Source organism: Meriones unguiculatus (assembly GCF_030254825.1).
Source record: "Meriones unguiculatus strain TT.TT164.6M chromosome 13 unlocalized genomic scaffold, Bangor_MerUng_6.1 Chr13_unordered_Scaffold_33, whole genome shotgun sequence".
NCBI classification, from domain to species: domain Eukaryota; kingdom Metazoa; phylum Chordata; class Mammalia; order Rodentia; family Muridae; genus Meriones; species Meriones unguiculatus.
The window spans coordinates 855,916-871,164 of NW_026843645.1; the positions used below are offsets into that span (position 1 = coordinate 855,916).

A 15,249-nucleotide genomic window follows, 5' to 3' on the forward strand; every position below is an offset into this window, starting at 1 on the left:
ATGCTCTTGTATTGATCTTCATTATGATATTAATACTGCTTGAACCTTGTGAATCATATAATTGTAGTAGTTTTATGCTTGTTTTAAAATTTTTGAAAGAATATGACTATTTTGCATATTTATGTGAATAATATCTCATGTGTGCCTGGTCCTCAATGATGACCTCAGAATTCTTGAACTTGGAATAGTGGATAGATAGACCTTTAAGAGGTCCTTAGGGAATGGCGAGTGAAGTTCCACGAACTCCTACACTCCTTGAAAGGTCCTGATCCAGTGCACATAGTGTTTATCTATTAGTGACTCCTAGCACACTAGTGAATTCTCAAAGCGATCCAAGGCTAGGGCAATGCTGCTTCACCTGTCTTCATGGAAATCTCCTAAGTTGTGGAATGGCCAGGCCCCACAATTCCCACATTTCCTTAAAGTTGTACCATCCTGATTGATGGTTACTGGTACTTGAGAGTGGCATGGAATGTTCTGATTGAGCTTTCAGTCATTTAAAGACTGTTACACTGGATAATAAAGTCAGATCTGCACCTTTGAGTCTTGTCTGTGAAGTTTGATTGCCAGGTTTTTGTGTTGACTCTGTCAATGTTAACCCACCTACACCGTGATTCCTGATCCACACCTATGTAAGTACTGGCAATCAGGCCCAAATATTTGCAAGACCAACAAGACCTCTTCACTGCTGAGCCATCTCTAATGCTATATGTTGCCTATTTTATTTATTTATTTGTTTGTTTGTTTATTTACTTCTAATAAATGATTTAATTTTTGTGCATTGATGTGAGGATGTCAGATTGATTGGAGTTACAGACTGCTATGAGCTTTCGTGTGGGTGCTGGGAATAGAAGCAGGGTCCTCTGGAAGAACAGATGATGTGCTTATCCTCTGAGCCATACCTCCAGCCTCTGATGTTGCATATTTATGATAAACATTTACAGTGTAATATTTTCATCTGTCCCTTTATAATTGTTCAAACATACATTTCGTTTTAGCAAGATAGAATTAATATTGCCTTTAAAATGAGGCACTTCAAGTTTCTAGACATGTATAGAGAACAGGAGAAACTTGAGAAAGATCTCTCAGTTCTTTCTCTGTTTTGTTTGATTAATTAAGGTTTGCAGAATATTCAGGTTTTATTTTAGACCCCTGACAGTCCTGGCATTTATTGCATAGACCAGGCTATCATCCAGCTCTGTGTGATACACCTGCATTTGTCTCCTGAGCGCTTTTCGAATAAAAGGCTTGCTCATTGTTTTTATAGTTAGGAATTGGTCAGACTGTTTCTCTAATGTAGAATCTGTACTTTGATGTTTAATCTCTCTCTCTTTAAGTCTGTTAATTGGCATTTCTCTTACAAGGCTATATCCTACTGAAAGGATGCAGAAATTTGAGAGGTGAACCTCACTATTCAGTTTCCTCCTAAAAGGAGTCAGTTATTACATTAGAATTTGTGTGTCAGAAAATGAGTAAAAGAAACACCAAAATTCTGGGAAAATATTTTAAATGACGTATACATTTCCAGTATTCTAAATATAATGTTTCTGTTGTACATGTGTATGTATATTTTAGAATGCATTGACCTACAATGATGTGCATGTGAACTTTACTCAAGAAGAATGGGCTTTGCTGGATACTTCCCAAAGGAATCTTTATAAAGATGTGATGCTGGAGACCTACAGGAACCTCACTGCTATAGGTAGGACAGTTAATTTTCTTTACTTTTTAAGATATGGGGAAACTCTTTATTCATTATTGATTTCAATTGAGGATGAGGAAGAATGAGGTGAATGGTTTTTTGACTGACGATAGATCATGACCTTTTTTTTTTCAATAAAACAATATATGTTGTGGTATTGTATTTTAGGCTACAGTTGGGAAGATGATAATATTGAAGAGCATTGTCAAAGTTCTAGAAGACATACGAGGTAATTTTCATATGTAAGGTGTTAGGAATATATTTTGAGAAAATTTTAATATTTCTTGGAAGATTGAAAGAAATGGGCCAGTGTACATGAACTGCTTTAAGTGTATTTACTGATGACAACTAAGTTGTTACCAAACCATGTACTATCTTCTACTTCGGTATTTGAAGGGTGTTTACAAGGCACTCCTCTAGGAAAGAATGCAAGGAAACCATACCTTACTCAAGATCACCATTTAAATCTTAGCCTCATTAGAGCTTTGTGGTAGAAATACAATTTGTATTCTAATGTGAAACTCAGGTATTCACATTAAATAGGTGATGGAAGTATGTCCAAAGTATTATACTAATCAAGTACTCCATGTTAACACTGGAGGAACTCATATACTTGTAGTAATGTTGCTAAGTTTGGTGAGTAGGGCAGTGTTTTAGAGTCAATAATTTTGTTGTAGAAAAACCATCCATATAGCACATGTGAATGACGAACAAAAATCAAATGGGTGAATTCACCATGAAACCATGTAATTTATTCATCTTCTTTTAATGGGTATATCATAAGTCACAATGAATACAAGCATATTATCATTAGGAATATTGAAAGGAGCAAAGCAAATCCCAGAACAACTAAATGATATAGTAGTCCCCATTTTGAGTAGATTTTTGAAATGTGATACCTGTTATTATTTATATGGGTTATTCAGACTGGCCAGCAGTACCAATAATGATGCAGAGGCATTTTAATATTTTAAAGCTTAAGCAATTTAATTGAGCAAATTCCAAGCCCTTTTTTCCCTTAACCCAAATAAAACTAGCCCAGTGTCCCACTGCATGGCCAGGTCTACCTATTTGTCCATGTTCATGTCTAGCTGTTACCCTCAAAGTCCTGTTGGTGAATCTTTTGTCATGTGCTTTCTTCTTTCAGCTACCCTCACTCATTTAGATGTTCTGCCCTCCATTGTACCATGCTATCAGTTGTCAGATCTTAATTATTTCCAAAGATAAGGAAGGAAGGAAAAATATTTACAAAATATAGTACAGGTGATGGGTCATAGAAAGAACAATACCAATATTTGGTCAGCACTTATCTCTCTGCTGGCTCAGCAATCAACATTCACATATGGCTGACACACTTTCACACAGTATACCCCAACATCAATTCATTGGTTATTCATCATCTTTACGAGTACTCAAAAACTCACAATGTAGAAAATATAACTTTTAGGAATGTGGAAATTATTTTGTTTGTCCAAGTTATATTCACAAATTTAGCACTGTATTAAATTAGTCTAGTCAGTGTATAAAAGCTCTGTGGTCTTGCAGTTTTCCTCAAATATGTGGAAAAATCATATAGAATAGAAATAGAGTACAAATATGAGCCAGGTAACAAATATTTTTACCATCACTGGAATGTTGAAATGTACAAAACAACCCCTAGCAAAAAACATGAATGTAAAATTACTGATGAAAACTCAATATGTAATTCCTCTTTAACTTTACACCAAATTGTAAAATTAAATGACATGGACAAAATGATTTATTAGTGTAATGGTGCAGTAAAGCTTTCATATGTGCCAATTATCTTTGCAGGTGTAAAAAGAGTCATTCTGGAGAGAACCCCTCTGAAGATATTCAATATAGTGAAGTCTTTGTACATCACAGTAGTCCTCCCATATATAAAAGAAAGCATACTAGTGAGGATCGCTATGAATGTATCCAATATGGTAAAACCTTTGCCTGTAACAGTCATCTCCTAATACATGAACGAATTCACACTGGAGAGAAACCTTATGAATGTAACGAATGTGGTAAAGCCTTTGCACAGAATAGTCATCTCCTCCTACACAAAAGAACTCACACTGGAGAGAAACCTTATGAATGTAACCAATGTGGTAAAGCCTTTGCACAGAACAGTCATCTCTTACAACATAAAAGAATTCACACTGGAGAGAAACCTTATGAATGTAACCAATGTGGTAAAGCCTTTGCATGTAACAGTAATCTCCTAATACATAAAAGAACTCACACTGGAGAGAAACCGTATGAATGTAACCAATGTGGTAAAGCCTTTAAACATAACAGTCATCTCCTAATACATAAAAGAATTCACACTGGAGAGAAACCTTATGAATGCAACCAATGTGGTAAAGCCTTTGCACAGAACAGTCATCTCGTACTACATAATAGAACTCACACTGGAGAGAAACCTTATGAATGTAACCAATGTGGTAAAGCCTTTGCACGTAAGGGTAGTCTCCTAACACATAAAAGAACACACACTGGAGAAAAACCTTATGACTGTAACCAATGTGGTAAAGCCTTTACACGTAACAGTCATCTCCTAATACATAAAAGAACTCACACTGGTGAGAAACCATATGAATGTAAGCAGTGTGGTAAAGCGTTTGTATGTAACAGTAATCTCATAATACACAAAAGAACTCACTGGAGAGAAACGTTATGAATGTAACTAATGTGGTAAAGCCTTTTGACGAAACAATCATCTGGTAGTACATAAATGAAAACACACTGGAGAGAAATCTTATGAATATATCCAATATGATAAAGTCTACTGCATTTCAGACTAGTCTCTGAAGACAGAAAAAAAAAAAAACACCCTGGAGAAAAACCTTATGAATGTAATCAGTGTGCCATCACCTTTGTAAAACACAGTCATCTCCTAATACATAAAAATGCATGTTTCAGAAAAGCTTTATGCATATAACCAATATCATAAAAGCTTTTCATATAAGAGTAATCTAGTACTAGAACACATACTGGTGTGAAATTGGATGAATGTAACCAATGTGTCAAAGCCTTTGCAATGCCATAATAATCACCAAGTGCATAGAAGAATACACACTGGAGAGAAACTTTGTGAATGTAACCAATGTGATAAAGCCTTTTTATACAGTAATAATCTCCTATGATTTAAAGAACACATACTGGAGAGAAACTTTATGAATGTAACCAAGGTGGTAAAACTTACTCTTCACAATCATCTTCAAACTCATGAAAGAATTCATATTGGACAGAAAAACTATGAGTGTATTTAAAATGTTGAAGCTATTCCACGTTTGTATAACCTTCATCATCATGAAAGAACTCGTACTGGAGAGAAACTTCATGAATGTTTCAAAATGTGAGGCCTTTGCACATGTCTGTATTCATCATCATAAAAGTTTCATACTGGAGAGAAATTCTGAGTATATTAGCAACATGGTAATGCCTTTGTGTTCTTCAGTCCACGGAATCCAATACAACTCAAAAATATGGTCAATGCAAATGACAAAAATATATTGTCACCCAGTCACTACTGGTTGGTTAGGGCTACATAACATTCATGGGAATTGAAGTGTGATACCTACCCACCCACTGAGCCAGAAAGTTACAGAGTTTCTGAGCTTGAAAATCATAAACATCTGTGCCCTTTTACAACTAAATTGGCATTTCCATCAGTCATGGTTTAGGGATATGGGATTTGTTTATGTCATTGAGGAATTCACCTGATGCAAAAATATAGGTTTTACAGTCCAAACAGTCATATCCACTTGTTCTTTTGTGTTTTAGAAAAAATTTATTGTCACCCAGTCACTACTGGTTGGTTACGGCTACATAACATTCTTGGGAACTGAACTGTGATACCTATCCACCCACTAAGCCAGAAAGTTACAGAGGTTCTGAGTTGAAAATCATAAACATCTATGCCATTTTACAACTAAGTTATTTCCATCAGTCATGGTTTAGGGATATGGGATTTGTTTATGACATTGAGGAATTCACCTGATGCAAAAAATGAAGGTTTTACGGTCAAAACAGTCATATCCATTTGTTCTTTTGTTGTTAGGAAAAGGTATTATGTTTTAGGGAAGGGAATCTGTGGTTTGGGACAGTCACTATGTTAGGGGAAGAGAATATATGGTATGGAACAGTCATGTTTTGGGAAACAAAAGATGAATCATGAAAGCTCGTCAGCTATTGTGAAGTCTGCAGCTTTCCTAAGAACAATGAACTCAATTTTAGGTTCACACTATATTTCATTGGGAACGGTTATCTAAAAAGCAATACATAGCAGAAATTTTTTAGCATGTTCCCACCTACAAATTACTTTTGCATGTTTTGCATGCCAAAGTCAGCTTCAAGTTTATAAAAGAGCAGATAATAGAGAGAAACCTTACACATGTAATCAATGTGATAAAGCCTTTTCTTAATGCAATTATCTTCACATATTTAGAAGACACATAGTTCAGTGAGACCCTATGTATACGCAAAGTGGTAAATCTTTTTCATGGATTTGTCTTTGAAATCATGAGAAAAAGTCATGCTGCAAAGAAACCCCATGAATTATTCAGTAGAGTAAACTTTTATGCTTCATACTACCATTATAGAAGAGTAAAGGATTTAGTGTGTGAGCAACCTCTTAAAGCCTTTGCATATCACAGTAGTCTTTGAAAACCTGAAAGAACTCATTCTCAAGAAAATCTATTATGATAAAAGACTTGTTAAGGTCTTTGACCAATGAACTTGCATTCAGTTACAGGAGATTACTTGGGAGGAAAATTTTAACAAGTGTCAACAATGTATTCATGCATTATGACATCCCTCCTAATTTTGTTTCCAACTAAAAGCCGATACGGAAAAAAGTCTTTTAGGAATATAAACCATAAGGTAATCCTTTTAGATTTAAAATTCTCTTCAATTACTTGAAGTAAATCGTCTAGTTGTAAAATTTATGTGTGTTTATTAGTGCCTTTTCTGTGATAAAACTCAGTGTCAAAGGCAACTTCCAAATATGTTTAATTTGCTTTAAGGTTCCAGAGGTATATGGGATCACTATGAAATGGCCATCACAACTGACACTCATGGCAGCTAAAGTAGGAAGCTTGGTGTTCACATCTTTAACCTGCAGCATGAAGCAGAGAGTGGGAACTATCATGCCCATTTCAAGTAAGATACTTCCTTCAAGAGTGTATTTCCTAAACATTCACCAATGATGCCACCAACTCAGAAGGATTCATTTCTCTAACTCCAAACCTACATGTTTGATTTCTGTTACATGAAGGAATTTTTGATGAAGAAAAATTCTGTAGATAAGGCTGTAGGTGCCTCAACACCTGCGTTACAGGAATGCATGCTTACACAAGTAAAACATTCTTGAGTAAACATATATTTGTTTAAGAATTTGTTTTAATTTCCATTATGTGATCTCAGTGTGTCTTTGTGTGTTTATATACCTGTCTATTCTGGTTTCCATGAAGACCAGAACATTTGATCTTCTTGTGCCAGGAATTACAGAAAGTTGTCAAAACCCTGACCCAGGTCCTGGGAATGAACTTGTCTTAACTTCACAGCCATGTCTCTAGTACTGTAATTATATTTAATCTTTGTATATCATCTTGATGTCAAGAAGTAGAAAAGAATTCCTAGAAGAGAGCAAACCTATTTTTATATAAGATGTGATGACTTTGGTCATAATAAATATATTCTATTTCAAGAAAAGAAACTCCTTTAAATGTTTTTTCTCATAGTCTTGGAGGAAGTAAATGATTTACAACATTCACTTAAATATAATGGAGGAGATCACCAGCTGTGGTTGTGGTCATTATTTTGAAACATTGGAGTAGGTATTGAAATTTGCTGTATGTGCAGCAAATCTATTCACAGAAGTTTATTAGGTTGTTCTGATATTCTTTCTGTGGTGGCTTTCATGTTCTAATGCATTTCCAGTTGGTGAAAGGTATTTTTCTGCTGCAATGTATAGAATGGGATCTCCGTTATCTATCTGGTCCATTGCTTATTTATATCAGGCAGTGTGTGATCACAGTTTTCAAGAAAAGGTCTCTGAGAAAGCATGGTACTTTTTTATGTTTTTACAAATTCCATTAAGATGTTTATTTTCAGCTTTGCTTGGTTGTCAGTAATTAGTTAATGGTAAAATGCTCAATAGTATGTGTTTATGTATGTATATATTGTTAAAAATTCCATGCTTCTTCATGTTCCCATATTTACTATGTCACATCATCTGAGAGCATTATCTTGAGGTGTTAGATAATGTAAAAGCAATGAGGTGGATTTCAAAAAATCATGTTGTGTGTGTGTTTAATGTAAGTATGGTATCTTAGGCCATGGCAGATATATGAAGGGTGTGTGACACTTTGTGGGGTTTATTTTCATCATTGTTATATGATCTTCAAGGTTATGTTGCCAATTTTACATACCACAAACATTCCCCCACTGAGCTCATTGATACTCAAATAAACTTAGTTGAAACAGTATATCCGTACAATATTGTCTTCTATTCAGATTATAAACAAATTGTCATCTGAGGATGGAAGAAAATGATGTCATTTGAATAATAAATGCTCTCAGCAAATGAAAATGATTTATTGATTTCCTGTTTTGAAATGTGTTACTTCATTCTTAGGAGTAAATACTTATTCTTAACACTTTCTCAGAACTACAAGTGAATGTCAGAGATTTGTCTCAGTGGGTAAAGTTGGTTGTTGATTTGAGCTCAACTTCTGGATAGCCTATATTACTCCTACAAATTTTTCTAATATTGTATAATCGGGCTGTTGTATATACAAACTCACACATCAGCACATACATAAATATTTTTTTCAACCTAAATAGCATTGTGGTCCCTGGCCAAAAGACTCTTTGGGTTCCATGTTGAGAACTAACATTTGGGATGCAGATAATAAATAACAACAAGTTGTCCTCTCATTGGCACATATACAACATAGCATAGGTATGTACACACAAACACACTCAAACAATTTTAAATGGATAATATTAACAAAACAACCCAATTATTGACGACAGAAATTAATTTCAGGAGTAAATAATTATAACATTTGAAGATTTACTACTGTTCATTAAAAGAAAAAATGTTCCTCTGTATGTCTTCTTTTATCATTTCATTCCTTGATTCAAGGATAGATCATTTTACAAACATATCTCCACTTGGCTCAGAAGTGCATTCCTGTCATCCTAGACCTGCGAGTCCATGGTAGGCTAATCTCTCTGAGATTGTGGTCAGCTTGGTCCACAGAGTGAGTTCTTTTGTTTGCTTGTTTGTTTGTTTGTTTGTTTTTCAGACAGAATGTCCTGTTCTCAATTTGCAGACCGGGTTGGCAGCAAATTTTGGCCTCATTCTTCCTGAGTGCTGTTATTGTAGGTGTGTGCCGCTATGACCATATCCACAGATCAAATTCTAAAACATCCATTTCTATGTGGAAGTATCATGTATAAAAATGATTCCAAAAATATACAGTATATTGCAATTTATAGGTTTATTTCCCCTCAAGGATACTGTCCACCATGCTGACATATGTATTTTTGAATTGAAGTTTTCTGAATTGGTGCTCTCTGTCCTTTGTATAAGTGGGAAATGTAGCATTAAAACATCAACATGATAGATCAGAAATCATGATTACTAGAAGGCATTGCTTCCTGAGCAATCTACTTTCATGGAGTCATTTACTTAATTTTCAGGTAAAAAATTGTGGTCCAAAATAAAAGTTCCAAAGGCATTTCTGTCCATCATTTTTTGAAATTACATATATGTGAGCATGACTTTGAGCAAAGAGTGCCCTTAAAGCTCTGATTTTACATTGTGATTACATTCAGAATAGGATTTAATTTAGCATAGATATTATTTAGCATGGCTCAGAGTAGGTGAACCCACATTTGGACATATCCATATTCCCTAAGTGAAATCCCAGTGATTGCTTTCTGGAAGAAAACCATTGCTTTGAAAAGGGCTCACATGCTCTTTTTGCCTGCCCCAGCAAAAACCTCTTTCTCAGTTCTTCTACATTGCCTACTGTGATGGCTAGTCTCAGCAGTCAATTTGACCACATTTGGACCTAAGGCAAACAAAGAGTTGGGTACTGTAGGGAATTTTTCATACTCAGCTTTTGAAGTGGAAAAAAAAAACCTTCTTAAATCTGAGTGTTTTAAGGTGATAACATTCACCTTTAATCTCATCCACAGCTATCTCTAGTCTGATTATATCATATCTATGTGAAGGACATTGAAAGTATTAGGTTTTTCTCTTTTTCTGTTTGCCCTACCTCTGACTACCATGTTCATTTTTTTTCTCTCATTGGAGCCTATTCCTTGGAATTCTGTTATATACTGAAGACCATCTGAGATATTCAGCTCCCTGCACCGAATAACTATTTGCTTCTTCAACTTTCCATTGATAGTCAGCCATTGTTTGGACTAGTTGGACTACAGCTTGTGAGATATTCGAAGGAATAAACTTTTCTATATACATAGAGATTTATTCTATGAGTTCTGTTCATCTATGGAACCTTGAAGCATAGATATATATCTGTGTTTCTTTTTCCCTTCCTCACTGAGGAAGATGTCCTTGCTAACAACAATGCACTTCAGTGTTTATCATCACTTTTTTGCTCTTCTGTTAGGTTTGTGTCATGCCTACCAGTTAAAAAGTAGCTGCAGTTTACCTGAACACAACATAAAGACAAAAACTCAAATCCTTGTTTCCTAAACTCTCTTTCTGTAATTGTGGGACAGACTGATAACTCCACTTCAATTTGATTATACTAGTTATCCATCTTGATTCCAGTAAGAAGAAAAGGAAATATTTGTGGGTGTTGTGCCTTCCTGAGTTCAGTATCACTACACACAAAGGGGAGGAGCAGGCAGCTGAACAGAATAAGCTGAAGTGGTTAGTCCTCCATAGGCTGGATGGGAAGACAGACAGGGAGGCAGGAGGACAGGCACAAATGCTGCTGAACTGTGAATCTCTGCATACCTGGAAAAGTTTTGTCCTTGGATAGGAAGCCAGAACCCAGGAGCCAATATGCTATGCACTTTCAGCACATTCTAACCATAACAGAGGTGTTTATATCACTCAAGATGAAATGGCTAATAAGAACCTCCATGCACAACAGAATGCAGGTCCTTTTAGATGCAGCACTCTAGGTTCTGCTCTGTTTCTGAGCAAGTGTGAAAGTCCCAGTGTTCTGAGATTTGTGAGTGGACACTGCAAATTTTGAGGGAAGTTCAAGGAAGTTCCAAAGGTCCCAAATGGTGATTGGAAGGTCATTGTTCATAAATGGGAGGTGCAAGATGGTGAGTAGCACTAGGTGGAGTGATGGTCCTTCCTGGACTGGATGGGAAGACAGAAAGGAGAGCTATAAATTAATCCACTAAGTGTTACTGAATTACAAATCTTTGCATACCTAGAAAAGTTTTGTGCCTGTATAGGACACCTGAATCAGAAACCAATATGCTATGTACCTTCAGCACATTCTAACCCTAACAAAGGTGTTCATGTCACTCAAGTCAATCTGGCCAAACAGTGCCTGTCAGGCTAGGAGGCAGGTTCTTCAGGGAGTCATGATGGAGGTTTTGCTCTGTAACTTATAAGGCTTAAATAATTCCATGTGAGGTGCTCTGAGCACTGCTGCTAGGTGTTATAAGGGAAGTTCAAGCAAGTTCCAAAGTCCCAACTTGGTGAGTGGAGGGTCACTGCCCATAAATGGAAATAGCAGTCCACTGAGAAGATCTGGATGGAGTGATGGGTCCTGCCAGGTGGGATAGGTGGGAAGAAAGATGGAAGACAGGCACATGTGTTACTGAAATTCACAACTCTGCAGGTCTGGATAAGGCATGGGCCTGAATGGCTAACCTGAGACTGGGACTATTATGTTGTGTACCTTCATCAGGCACTTAACCAAAGGGAAGGGCTCATATCACTCAAGACACTCTGGCCAATCAGTGTCTCCAGAGAGACTTGCCTGTCAAGCTAGGAGGCAGGTTTCATTTACTGTGCATTAATTTTGAATTGATGATAACTCTTAATTAATTGTTGTTACTGCTTGATTAAAGGTGAGCTGCAGGGGTTCTCAGCTATGAGGTAGGAATATCTACACTGGACGTTGAATGTGTAATTGAATGTGAAAATGAATGTGCCTTTTAAGAGACTGGAAAATTATACAGAAATAGAAATTTCTCAGACTAGGGCCCTGTTTGCTCCTAGCTGGAAAGGCCTCAGCTGTCTGAGTCATTTGATCTCTGATTCCCAAGTAGAAGACCTACTCGCTGCTAATGTTCTGAGGTCCAGCTGGGTTGTCCAAGTTAATAAAAGACTCTGGCAAGGCCTAGTAATCAGGAACATCAGTAGAAGGTAGTGTGCAAGTTTTTTCCTAGATTCTCCCCTGATATAGCTATTGGACGCTCTGAGGGAGGCTACAAACCATACCATGGTATGTGTGTGAAGTGTGTTCTTCCTAGGCCAGGATGAACAATTCTGTTGAACTATGTATAAGAGTCTATTTGGAATGAGATGGACCTGGGTCAGACTGTGGTTCTAATGGTCTATGGGGTGACATGGGCAGAAGCCCTTGTAATCTGACCCTTCTCATGTGAGGTTTCCCAGGAACAGGGAGGATCTTTAGCCCTGGCAGTGGAAAGGTATGTTTGTTATACTAGTACTGTTAGTGTGCACAAACAGTAATTGCTTCTGGTGTGCTTTTGGATGACTAATTAGAAAACAGAAAGTCTTGTTCCTAGAAGTTCTGAACCTTGCCTTCTACATCCAATTTTATGTGACAAACTCTATACATAGTTTTGAAACTAGTAGACGTGACATGATTGGGATCATGTTTCAGCAATACTTGATTAGAATCTTTATTGGCTTTCCAGTACCACCAGTTTCAATGGCACAATGCAGGGAAATTCAATTTAAGGATACTAAAGCAATTTCTGAGATGCAGAGGTTTCTCAGGTGTGGATGCTGTTAGGTAGGTTGGATATGGCAGATTCCACATCCTGTGACACAGTCCCTGTGGGAGGAAGTAAATGTTAAATCATTTTTCATCCTTGTTATGTATATGGGCTTCAATAGGGCTGGATTTGCCTAAATGCACAATTGGGGATGAAGTGCTGCTGAGCCATAGCCCACCATTTGATAAACATCATTTCCCAGAGAGACCTCTTGAGTATGGGGCCTCTCTGTTTGGAAGAGAGATCAGCAGTAGTAGAAGGGTTAGAAATACTACAGTTAAGGTATCCCTTTCAGTTGTTTCTGTAGGAGTTGTGAAGTCTGCTTCATGTATTTTTTTGCACATAAAATGAAAATTTACAGGTCAAATTCACATTTTTTCTTTCCACAGTTCCCTTATATCTTTTGATTAGAACTTGAATATGTTTTTAGGCATGCATTTTTGGCTGTGTCTTACCATCCCCTCATTCTTTCAGAAGTACTGTACATATTCTTGATTGTTGTAGCTTTGTGCTAAGTACAGAAGTCACATTGTCTCAATTTGTGTACAATTTCTTTGTAATCCTATTGAGAATTCTTAGGGTTTTTTTTTTACATGACACATAGCTTTGAGATCATCTTACCTCATATACATTTGTAGAAATTTTCTTTGGATTGCATTGAACTTATGCTGTAAATTGAATATAGCCAACAATTTTTAATACATCATTTCAGTTGTGTTATTTACAGTAGTATAAAGGGGAGAAATATCATTTGTTTTGCAAATTACACTAAGTATGTAAATCTGAAAACTGATATGAAAGAATGTACAAAGCCATAAAAGGAGGAGAAGGCAGCAGCTCTTGAAGCCTCAGGTGGGGCTGCTCCTGACTGACTAATCCATTTGTAGCTAGTGTGTGAGCTCCAGCACAATCTCTGTTAGAACAATGAATAAACTAGCCATTCCCCTGATGCAGAGAGCTATACATGGTCTGGCATGGTGAGCCAGGGACCAAAGCCATGTATGTGTCCCCTCAGCATAAGTTCACAGTTTGTTTGAGGTGAGTTGTTTTGTTTAGCTCAGAATTGAATTCTGTGAACCCCTTGAGGAGTCCATTGGACCCTCTTTTGCACACCACTGTAATTGTCATAATTCCATTTTGCCTCTGTAAAGGTCACAAAGGCCAACTCCAGCCACTATGTAGGACCCATCCCAGATTATGCTAAGTTTAAGTGAAAACTCTAAACAAAAATTCACTAATATTTGAGCAGGAATACCCATCAATTCCTGAACTATCCTCCCCACACATATATTATCCCTGAGTTGGAGATTGGACCGATCTCTGAACAGAAAAACCAGGAAATCCTTAACTCCCCAAAGTTCAGAACTTGAAATTCTACCGATCCTCACTCTGAAAATCTTTGCCCTAGAAAGCTCTCCTATGAAAGCTGAGACTGCTCAGTTCTCTGCCGCTGTCTCCAGGGAGCAGAGGCACCCACTCCTGGATTTCTTCTTCTGTTCCCTGGACTCTCCAATATAAGTCCCTTTTTTGAGGTTTACTGGCTGCTCTGACTCTCAGTGGAAAGAGCCAAGAAGCACAGCAGATAAGAGGCAAAGGATTAGAGGTGAAGATCCTGATGCCCTTCTTCAGCTCAACTGGGGATACCCTTCCATGGGAGCTGAAACACCTATGCAACACCTATCCTCTCAGAGTTATGTGGTTCTTGGGCTCTCATGTCTCAGCATTCCATTCTATGAGGACCCTGTTCCACCTCAGAGCTGTCTTGTTCCTGGGCTCCCAAGTCCCAGGACAGCTTCCCATGTGAGCCAGAAGGCCAACAGTTTAGTTTTTGTCTGGAGGACAAGTCCATTGATGAGAGTTACCTGTTATGCTGGGAGGCCGGTTCTTCAGGTAGTCATGCTGGAGGTTTTGCTCTTTAGCTGATCAGGCTTGAATGATTCAGTGTGAGGTGCTCTAAGCACTGCTGCTAGGTTTTATATGGGAAACTCAAGCAAGTTCCAAATTCCAAAAATGCTGAGTGGAGGGTCGCTGCCCATAAATGGGCAGAGCAGGCTGTTGAGCAGAGCTATCTGTAGTGACGGGCAGAGCTAGCTGCCTGTGGAAAGGTGTTAAGACAGATGGAGGACAAGCACAAGTGTTTCTGATATGCAAATCTCTGCAGGTGTGGAAAAGGTACAGCCCTGGGCTGGAAGGCTGGGCCTGGTAGTTTTATGCTGTGTCCCTCAGCAAAATCTACCCCTAAGAGAGATGCTCATGTCACGCAACAATCACTGGCCAATCAGGGAGTCTAGTCAAAAGAGAAGGCGGGTCCTTCTGGATGCCCTACTCTAGGTTCTGCTCTGTTTTTGAGCAAGCTTGAACGTCTGCCTTTGATGAGATGTGAGAGGTGCTGCTGAATGTTGTGAGGGAAGCTGACACAGGTCCCGAAGTCCCAAAATGGTGAGTGGAGGGTCATTGCCCACAAATGGGAGGAGCAGGTTGCTGAGCACAGCTAGAAAGACTGGTGGGTCCTGAAGCTGGATGATAATACGGAATTGTACACTGTTGGAGGACAGTCCCAA

At 37.7% G+C, this 15,249-nt stretch overlaps 1 pseudogene; it reads left to right on the plus strand.

Moving 5' to 3' along the window:
• Positions 1 to 1,587: 1,587 nt before the first annotated feature.
• On the plus strand, positions 1,588 to 4,894 carry LOC110542555 (zinc finger protein 239-like; annotated as a pseudogene).
• The last annotated feature ends 10,355 nt before the right edge of the window (positions 4,895 to 15,249 follow it).